This window comes from Thunnus albacares, chromosome 21 (genome assembly GCF_914725855.1).
Source record: "Thunnus albacares chromosome 21, fThuAlb1.1, whole genome shotgun sequence".
In the NCBI taxonomy this organism is placed as follows: Eukaryota; Metazoa; Chordata; class Actinopteri; order Scombriformes; family Scombridae; genus Thunnus; species Thunnus albacares.
The window spans coordinates 24,063,026-24,073,991 of record NC_058126.1 but is presented as its reverse complement, the minus strand read 5'-3'; the positions used below and the strand labels follow the sequence as shown (position 1 = coordinate 24,073,991).

The 10,966-nt window shown below is 39.7% G+C and overlaps 1 long non-coding RNA gene across 1 annotated transcript; it reads left to right on the top strand.

Moving 5' to 3' along the window:
- Positions 1-314: 314 nt before the first annotated feature.
- LOC122972657 lies at positions 315-3,093 on the top strand. Its single transcript, XR_006399807.1, has 2 exons — positions 315-1,108; positions 1,289-3,093. It is a non-coding gene; the product is annotated as an uncharacterized LOC122972657 (long non-coding RNA).
- Positions 3,094-10,966: the final 7,873 nt, after the last annotated feature.

Genomic DNA, 10,966 nt, shown 5'->3' with positions numbered 1-10,966 from the left:
ATGTGTCAGCTCTCTTCTTGAGCTCTCTTCTCTTCTTAATAAATAAAATGTCAAACTTTAAAATAACATATACTGTTAAAGTGGTTTGTCAGGTTGATTGAAAGGCTGCTGTTCTAGACGATCGCTGGAGATAACTGCAGTACCTGCAACAACAAAACAGTTTAGGAATTATCAGTCTGATTACACAAACATGCATGACAGGTTACCTATATTTTCAAATTATTATTTTTTACAGAAATATTTTTAAAAATAGTTTGCAGTTTAGGCAAACAAGAAACAGAATCTTAGTTTCATGTTTTCTGCATGAGGGAAATCTTTCTATTCAGATGTGTCTGGGAAAAGTGAATCTGGTTATTAAAGTGCAGCTCCTCTGGTTTGGTGTAGGAGCCCTACTGGTTTATTTAGGTGTGTGGCATGGCTGTCATTATAGACAATGTACAGCATACGGATGTAGCAGTGAGAGAGGCCGGACTGTCCCCATACAAAGTGTTTTGCACACACTTTAAACCTTGCATCACAAGCGGGTTTGAGCGTATGCCGCATGAGCCATCTACTTGAGGAGTGTAGCAGTGTTTTTTCACCGCAGTTCAACTACCACAGCTGTGCTGGCCTCCAAACAGAATGAACCTGCTAGTACATAAACTGATCATGGATGTGGTCACACGATGGAAAGGTTTGCTCGATATGATTGAGTGCTACCTGGAGCAACAGCAAGCAGTGCTAGTGAGTGATGAAGTCAGGCATAACTTATGTGACATAGACACTCTGGACCCAGCTGACATCACAGACTCTGAGGACATAGTAAGGCTTCTCATTCTGCTGAAAAAAAGCAACCACAGGGCTGCGTGATGAGTCTCGACCTACAGTCTGTCATTGTGCCCCTCAAGCACATGATCGAATAGAGCATGGCACAGTGTGATGAAGACTACACCACCATCGCCCAAATGAAGAGAGCCATACTTGACTTGACAGACTGATATCAAGGGAAGTAAAACTAGTTTCTGCCAGAAAGCGTTGGACCCCAGGTTCTGGAGCTTGCACCAGCTAGACGACAGAGGGAGGAAGTTTTCAACAGTCGAAGTCGAAAGCAACACAGATGCATTACCAGGTATTTATTTATATATTTAAATATTCTGTGTGTGTGTGTGTATTCAGGTAACTTGTGTGTATGAGAGGGAGAGAGAGTGTGCCTGTGTGCAGGGCTTGCCTCTGATGCTCTGTTGCTTTTATGAAAAGAAACAAGATGAGGCATTTAGGAAGTTTTATCTACCTCTGCTTGCTTCTACAGCCCCACACATGCAGCAGGACAGACTGAGACTGGTGATGGCCTGCCACACACAGCACATGGAGCTGAGGACGAACAATCTCCTCCTTCCAAAAAGACAGCACTTAAAGATCTCCTTGAGGATTCTTTCCCTGAAGGACTGGGACAGTGCACTGCCCCAACTTTGGGATTGAGGCTGAAATTGACTTGTACCGCAAAGAGACCTCGATTTTACTCTCTGTCCTCTCAAGTGGTGGAGAGACAATGCACGGTTTTACCCACTGCTGTCAGCCATGGCCAAAACATATCACTCTGTCCCAGCACCCTCAGTACTGAGCAAGCAAGTTTTTCCTAGAGCAGGGGACACTGTAAACATCTATCTGATGATGATGAGTGAGTGAGTTTGAGTTAACTTGTTTTTTGTTTGTCTGTTTGAGTTACTTGAAAAGCTAAAGTGAAGGTTGATTTATTGTATTGCAAGATCTGATTATTTTATTTCTTGTTTGTTATTTGATTTGTGAGATGCAGTTGCACTAAGAAAATGCCTACTTTCTGAGTAGAGTGGGTAAAAAAAAAAAAACACTAGATGTTCCTGTTCCAGTTTGTGACTGACTGTCAGACTTGACTCCATGTTTTTGGCACTTTAAAATAAATGCCTGCCTAGTCTTCTAGGTAGGGAGGTAGATAGTAGCATAGGGGGTACTGAAAAACACTGATGTTCCACTGTGAGTGTGACTTGTGACTTGAGTGTTTTGTTTACAGGACCCAGCTGCTGCAATAATATTTCATTTTATTATTTTATTTTATAAAAGAACTGCTACTGACTGCTGCATTGTTTTTGTTTTGCAATTGTACATGGTGCAATCATTGCCAAAGACAATTCAGACAATTTTTTGCACATGCTTAGGTCATGGCTGACTACTTTTATTTTATTTTATTAAAGAAGGAAAGCAGAAGCACTTTAACTTAAAAGGAAAAATAGTCAAGGACGTTTTTTCAAGTCATCATATTTCTTTTTTTCTCAAATATCATGATAAATATTGTATCATGGACGTTTATCGTGGTATTATTGTACCGTGGGTTTTTGGTATTGTTACATCCCTAGTAATTGGATTTAACTTACAGCAAAATGCCATCCCTGTTTTTCACAGCTGGTCTGTGGACATGATAGATATAATCCAGGTCTCATGCACAGGTGGGCTGAAGGAGAACCTCTTGGAAGTGTACATCAAGATGTGGTTGTGAAATGACTCCAGTTCTGCAGTTGATTTTCATGTAGCACAAATGGCAAATTATAAAACACTTAACATATTTTCTCTAATAGATAAAGGATAAAACACATATTTGATATGTCCAAAGTGATCCATGTGATTGTGAACACACACTTTATTAGTGAAAATGCAGAACTATTCACTTATCTGAAAGGCAAAACTTTTCCACATCCCTTAGCCACAGATCAGGGTTCTGTGTGCAGTCTTGCTCGGTCCAGATGTTGTTGTGGTTCTCGGGCAGCTGTCTGTGACAGGTGGCAGGTGACATGGTGCAAAACACAGCGACTGAAATCACACAGACAATTTGGACAAAATAAGAAAGACAGTTCAAAAAGTAATATGTCAATAAATAATAAAAATCAATAAAGGCCAATATCTGCAATAGTAAGACTTGAATCAAACCAATTTTATTCCCAGTTGTTGCAGTAACAGGCTGGCATGAAACTTTTCACAGCTGATGTGATGAGCACCATTTTTAAACACAGACTGTGATGCTATCATTTGCTATTACAAACACTGCATACCTTTCAATTAAACATCTGTTCTGTTTTACTTTCACTCTGCGTGTTCTCTGTGACTGGCAGTGTGTCCAGGTATATGTGTATTTTTATGGAGGTTTTTGAGCTGCAGGCAGCCGTGCAGCTCAGGTCGGGTTTGTCTCTTTCTGCTGTGCACCGGTGTTTACTGGAGGTGGGGTTTTCTCTTGTAAAACCTACACTCTCTGTTTTAAAACACATGTCTGATAAGGAATAAAACTGAACAGTTCACAAGAGGAGAAGGATGCACTGCATGCCTCTGACGGCCCATATGACAGGTGCTCTTTAGTGGAGCAGGTAAAAGTACAAAAAACAAAATCCAGGAAGTCTTGCTAGATATTTGTCCTTAAGTGGTGCAGACGACCATGGAAAAATACTTGATTGACTATGCTCAAACAATAAATTCACTGAATTATTTCGCTGAAGATGGAGTGCCTTAGTTTTTTTTTCCATGGTTATCTGCACCACTTAAGGACAAATATCTAGCAAGACTTCCTGGATGTTTTTCAGTCCTGACTGTGGCTAGATCATTGTGTAAACTGAGGAGAGTAACACAAGCCACACAAACTGGTGACCAACAACCAGAGCCCCAGGATACTAAAACCCATTCAGCTGGTGAAAATGAAAAAATATAACTCACTGATCATTAATCAATTCTGCTCTAATACTTGACAGTGACAGCAGAACAGGGGGCTTGTGACTGCATTTAGGAGGTGTTAGAAGTCTAGTTTTCTCTCAGACCACTTGAACAATATGCTGAAAGGTTATTATGGAATTTTTTCCCAATGACGCCAAAAGTAAACTGCCCACCCCAGCATTGATGATTCTTGTAACAGATGTAAAATCTCTCCTGCAGCACTAGCTCATACATTCTAATTTTGTCCAAAGCTCTCAGGTTACTGGTCCTCCATTTTTGATGCCCTATCCAAGATACTTGAAAGTCCAATAGATCTAAACCCTCTTACAGCCATTTTTGGTATCCAATGTGAGGACAATCATCCTCCCACGGCCAAGTCAAATTGCAAAACTTATGTCACTCTTTTAGCCAGAAGACACAGCTCTGAAGGCCAAAAGACCCACACATTAAATGCATATTGTGAGGGAAATTATACATACAAAGCGTATGATCAAGTTTGAATATCTTTTATTGCACGTCTGTTTATACAGTTAATTTTCACTATTTACTTCTGTCTAATTCCACTGTGTTTTGATTATTCTGAAATCTTAGCATGTAGTCTTTAACCAAGAGAGCTTTGGGAGTGTGAACAAAGTATAACTGATTCAGAGAGGTCAAGGCTAAAGGTGCAGATAAGATGTCTGGTCCGCTGTTACCAGCGGATGCAAACTGTATGAAAGGCCTCTCAGCAGTTGCAAGAAACTCCTTGGAAAGAGAAACCTAAGTTACAAGACAATGGTTTAGCTGTTGATTTTTAATTGCTTCTGAGAAATGAGACATGCTTTATAGCTTTCGTTTAGGTGGCCATATAATCTGTGTGTTTCTCTGCCTCTTTGCTCTCTGCCTGACACTGGCATTGAGCCAGTGTGCACACGTGACGCTCTGAGCAGAAGTAAAGTGTGACAATATTGTAAGAGAGTTTGTCTCATTCCTATTTGTCAGAGTGGAATTGCAAAATTGCCACAACACATATCAAAGCACATGATTTTGCATGCAGTTTCCAAACATCTCAAACTTTCAGCCTTCCTAAACTTTTATCTTGTGATTGACATCAAACTTGAAAGTCGTCACTTTTCCCAAAACAAAGCTTTTGAGAGCTGTGGGTAGGACTAGGCAATAATTATCAGTTACTATCTGTTAAAATTGTTATGGAATTTTCCATCTTTAGGGGTTACAAATTGAGTGACAAATTGGGTCAAAACTGAGCCTTGAGGTCACACTGTAATTCTTAATCTCTCCTCAAGACTTCAGTTGTCTGTGATGTTTTGGTGAAAGCAGAAACCTCTCTGATAAAGAGTTTATCAGCATTGCCATAGTAAGCCAAGGCCAGAGAGGACCCTTCTAGACAACACAGATAGGTGGAATGTGTGGCCAAAATGTGTTGACAATGACCTGAGGCTCAATGCAACATGACTTAAGATGTCATGGGTAAAGTGCAGTCCTTTGTTTACAAACTAGTGAACCAATTAGACTAATTTTTCATATTGTAGGCATCCCAGTTACAACAACTTGGATGTTCGCTGTTTATGATTCTCCTTGATCAAGTATGGTCAATAAACATCTTCAGCCCTCAGACATCAAAGCCTCCTGTAAGCTTCTCTCCACTGAAGTGTTGACCATCGCTCAGAAATATCCACAACAACAATAAGTGTGTGTTTTCAACATCATGAATTTTAATTGTAACAAAGAATGCAACAAAGTTGCTCACCTCTCTCCCAGACAGAGAGACCAGAGAGGTGCACCAGTTTACAGATAACCATTTACAAGGTTTCAAACCTGGAAAACAAACTAATACACAAGGGGAACAGTGACAAATTTGAAACTCTGAGAATGTGTTGGAGAAACACTAAAAAGAGTGCTGCAGTCGTGAAGAAGGAAAACTTGAATAAAAAATAATGTTTGCAGAGATAGGAAAAATGTTTTTCAGCCTATCAAAACATTATTCAAGCCTTCAAAATTTACTTTCAATCTTGCAAAACCTTTTTTATTAGATTTCAAGCTTTCAATCACTCAGTTTCAACCTTTTGAAGCTTCTTATTTTCTCAGTTTTGAAATATGGCATGATATTCATCCCATATGCACTCAGTCATTTAGCACTTACCCTGCATGGCACTGTGGTATTCCAGCCCAAGCCAGCGCAGCACAGATTTTCACCCCTCTCAACAATAACACTGATTGTCTCACAGAGAGCAACACAGAGGTAGAAAATAAACATGACAGAGTGAGCATGCTTGCATTCGCTGGGTGATTTTGGATTTGCTGGAGTGAAGATAATCAGCGTTCATTTCTCCCATCTCCACACAGAGAGTTAGAGGATGGAAAATTGGGAGGCAACAGGTAGACACTCTAATTATTTGCCTCACTGTGAAAGACATTAACCATGGCTGAGAAAACAATGCAGCTGCAGAATCGAAGCAGAATATGAAGCAGTGGTTTAGTCACACACCCATTTGTAGTAACAGAAAGCCTCGCTCAGCGTCACGTCGCACTGCTCGCCATTTTTACAAAACTGATTAGAGAGGAATGAATCAGAAAGCGAGACAGAGAGACTGTTGCACTGATCATTATCTCTTCTTGTTGGTCTTTGAAGCTTCATTCAACATTGAAGCTTTTAAAACCAAAACTTATTTTTACGTGCATATTTAGTACTTTTACACTGGAAACACAATATTATATATTAAAAATTGACTAACTGTCAATGTGCAAAGTGAAAGGAGTCACTTGTAGTGACAGAACAGCAGAGATTTATCACCCGACTTTTCAGTTCCCCCAGCGTTTTAGCCTCTTTCGGCTTGTTTTGGTTATATGTCCCACAGCTTTACTGGCTCATTCTCACCACTCTCATCAACCTTGTTTGCAGGGGCAGCAGCAGGCAGCTGAAAAAGGCTCTCAAACACTGACTGTATTCTACCTTCCCAGCACCAAACAGCAGGCAAACAAAGTCAGTGACTAGCTAATGAACATATTGGAGCATTTAGTTGCTTAAAAGCCAGATATACAGTATTCCTCAGGTGTTAATGTAGACCAAACCAGAGCTAAAAACATTTTGGATATTGGACTTGGACAGGTCGACAGACATATGACTCCAAATAAATGCTAATATCGCTCTGAGTCTGCTTGTTGGGTAAATAAGCAATCATTTGCTTACGTGCAACAAAAGTGGCGATGCTTCAAGATTTTTCTGCTGCCCCCAAATGACTATTGTATGTATCTCATTAAAGTTTATGCCTTGGTGGCAGATTTGGAGAAATACGACCTTTGTACGTGCAGCAATGCAACTTCAAAACTGCAAAATTGACTTAACTGTACTCTGCCTCAAATCTATTGATGATTTCTGAACACTCGCAGTACAACAGGTTGTGTATATTCTCATAAAACCTTTGCTTTAAAAGTTATAAATAATGAAAACAAGGATGAATACTGAACACTAACAAGATACTGTGACTGACTGTAAACATGCTGAACACACTTACTGAACACATATTGTAATTTCTGTTGTATTTTGAAACACCATTCATTATGCCCACATTGTATGATGCTACAATTCCAAGGGCCTGTAAAGATGCCACTTTTTTCTTCACATCAACATATAAAATACATGTTGACCTTTAAAAATAAATGTAAAGGTTCACTAAGATTGAAGGAAATTGAGAATGTTTCACATATGTTTTGGAAGGAGCATTATATCAGTCCAAATCCAATATCAGATATCTCGATAGATACTTCAAGAGCTTGTTTAAGTTCCTCGTACGTTGAGTGGTGGTCAGGGATGCATAGTCTCTGGTAACAAGTTGAGGATTTCAGGAATTCCCCTACCGCAACCTCCACCTTCAGCTTACCAGAGAGAACCTCCAATCCAGTCCAAAACTTGAGTAGGTTCATGAGAGACACTGCTGGAGCTAGAAAAAAAGCTTTTTACAATAACGCAAACGCATATTTAACCATTCAAACCTTAAAATGAATGTGTTATCTTTCAAGGAAATTTTATTTTTACTGCTGTGAAAGAGTAACTAAATCAAAAACCAAAATCTCTGAAACCAGATATGTAATGGCATGGAATGGAAAAAGAAGATAAAGATGATCATCAATATTTGGACATGTACTAGGGCTGGGTTGCTATGCAACACAAGGTTCAGCCCAAGGACAAACATCTCTTGAAGGAAGCATAATGTGGTTTCATCATGACTTTAAGCTGTGGGCTAATGTAAAAAAATAGACTGGCCAGCCACATGATATAATGGTGAACACTAATTTGCACTTACATTACCAGTGACTCCCTTATGCTGTGTCATCATTCATTGACGTCTACATAATGGGAAGTATATGGATATGACATACCCCTTTCAATGAAATACCAAAGGTACATTCCAATCTTGGCTCATCTCAAGGGGAAATTCCTCGTCGTCATCCCCAACTGACTCAGTTGTTGGCCAGATGATCAACCTGTGATCAATCATGATGTAGTTGTCACAGAAATTTGACATTCATTATTTTCAATTAAAATATAGTTCCACCACATCAGAACAGTGCATCTCAGGAGGACAGCAATATACAGTATGACAAAAGTCAGTACACCCTTGATCAATATCACTAAAATGTAAAGTAATTACAAATCCTGTCAGTTTAGTAAAACTTTGTTTTTAGTCAAAGCACAAAAACATTGAAGATAATTAAACTGTAACTAGTGCAGTGCCCACTCAAAATGTGCCTCTTGGGAACAGGCAGATTGCTTGGCCTCCAGTATCGCTGCTTCAACGCATAGAAAAATGAATACTGTTGATCTCTCTATGACATTCCTATGGGCTGTGGCGGCCATTTTAGTTACATAGGTGGCGCTAGAGAGCACATTTTGGCACTTTAGGGGTTCATTTTTACATTTTATCAAATTTTTCACCAGACCTGATGTGCGTGCCAAATTTGGTGAGTTTTTGAGCATATTTAGGGAGTCAAATTTAGGTGTGATGTCCCGTAATAATAAAGGAACAAACAAACAAACAAACAAACACACAAAAAACAATAGGGTCCTCGCCCTTAGGCAAGGACTACTATTTTACATATGTAGTCCTTGCTGTTTTACTACTGTTTTACTACTGTTTTACAGTAGTCCTTTGCCTTTTTTATATATTTTGCTAGTGAATATTGACAGCAGCAGGATGCTGTACATGAGATTGACTCAAAATAAACTATAATTTAGTGGCTTATTGATGTGATTTTAATTTCTTTAATTTCCTCATGGTATTTTTTGACAAAAAGAAAAATAAAGAATATCACCAGCCTTCTCTTTAAAACCTATATATTTACAATCATTTACATTTCTGAATGATATATAGTATTATATTCATAATCATTTTGTGCGTTAGCGGAAACTTGGCCAAGTATGGTTTGATTCTGTAAATTATCTGCTGGGAAATGTCAATTCCCAGCAATATCTGCTGTTAATGTCAATCTAATATTGACATTTACAGCAACTTTATAAAAATCAGCATTTCATGGGTTCAAAATGGCTCAACTTGTCATCCGCTGTTAAAAAACAGCCCTGAAAAGGCCAATGCTGATGTAGAGTCAACCATTTGTGAGGTCTCTACATCATGAAATTTACATAAATGGTAGAATGATAACCCTGGCCTCCCCCAACCCTGTGCTCATTTTCAAATATATGCTGATTGAGACAGTTTTAGCGTCAGGAGCTAATGGCAGCTAACAGCAGTGCTGGCCTGCTGGAGGGGGTCTCTCCATCTGTGACTGTCTGCAGGAGGAGGGCTGCTGGCAGCCACAAAAACACCAGAAATCCTCCTCACATCTCATCCTGCAGCTCTTCAACTCTCCAGTGGTTATCAGCTTGGTAAAATCTAGTTGAAAAATGTGCAACAGGAGCTCCGGTGAAAGTCTTCCTGAACCTGTCTGCTGTGGAGCAGAACTGCTGAGGTGCAGTAAGTCAGGTTCAGTAACAGCTCAGGTCACTCTGCAGTTTTACATTTAAAAAAAAGATTTTACTAGCTGAGAACTGCAGCAACAAACAGCCGGAAAGTTAAACAGCTAAGGGACAAAATGCAAAATGACTTTTGGCTCATTTAAATGTTGTTGCACTATTTGTCTTCCTCTCGTTACTATTATATGTCGCTGAGCAACTTCTGGTGTCCTGCCAATGGATGTATTATCAGAGCTGGATACCAGACAAAAAATGGTGCCCATTCAGTCCAATAAGAATTGCTCAGCTGGCTCATACACCAAAAAAAGTTTCTAGCTTCCAGGTTTGCTTCCGTGTTGTGCGGCCCACCGAATATGCGCAGTATGTTTCTCCCACTGGTCCAACCCGCAAGTTCCCACTCTGCCTGTAAACTTTACATTGTGACAACATCACAGACTTTTTAAATCACTTTTCTGGACATGAGGAAAGTTTTACAAATATAAAACCTCCATGGATCAAAAATTCATAATAGAAAGAGTCATAATTGATGTTGTTTGCCTGTCAACAGTTTTACAGACGTCTCTTTCACAATGGTGCTCTATGGGGAAAATGCTTTTTGGGCCGCAGGGGGATTTTTTGCTGCGATACTGTAAGTGACCACTGGGAAAAATTGTCTGCAAGGTTGAGTGGTGGGGCCCTATAACCCACCCCAACACCCCCTCCCCAACCCAACTCCACGACCCCCCTCAGCGCCTTGACCACTTTTTAGCATTTTTCAAAATTATTCATTGGGCGGAGGTAAGCTCATTTGCTCATCAGTTCCGTCCATTGATGTGTCAAGAATGTTGATGATTTCACACACATCTACATTCTGAGTGTTCTTAACTTGAAGAACTATTGCACATTCTCACTCATTTGGTACCTGATCGCTCAGCTGTCCAAACCCTGTGAACCAACGTATACATTCATTGCGTTCGACAAACCTGTTTACCGAATGTTTACTTTACTGATTGATTGTTTTTTTCTCTCTGTGGAAAACTGACATCTCTTAAAAATGGACACCAACGCTGTCTTTAAACGAGTGCAACAAATGAGACCATCCTCTTTCTCTGAGGAAGAGCGATGCCGCTACCAAGCAGAAGTAAGTCACTGTCAAATGTAAAGGTGCACTGTTCAATTTAATGTTATATTTGAGTATAATATGTTGTTTCTGTGAGTTGATTGTTTGCTGAATCTGTCTTGCAGAAAATGATGCTCAGGCAATTTGTGCTCCTGAAGCAGCAGGATCAAGTACCCGATCATTTGACTGTC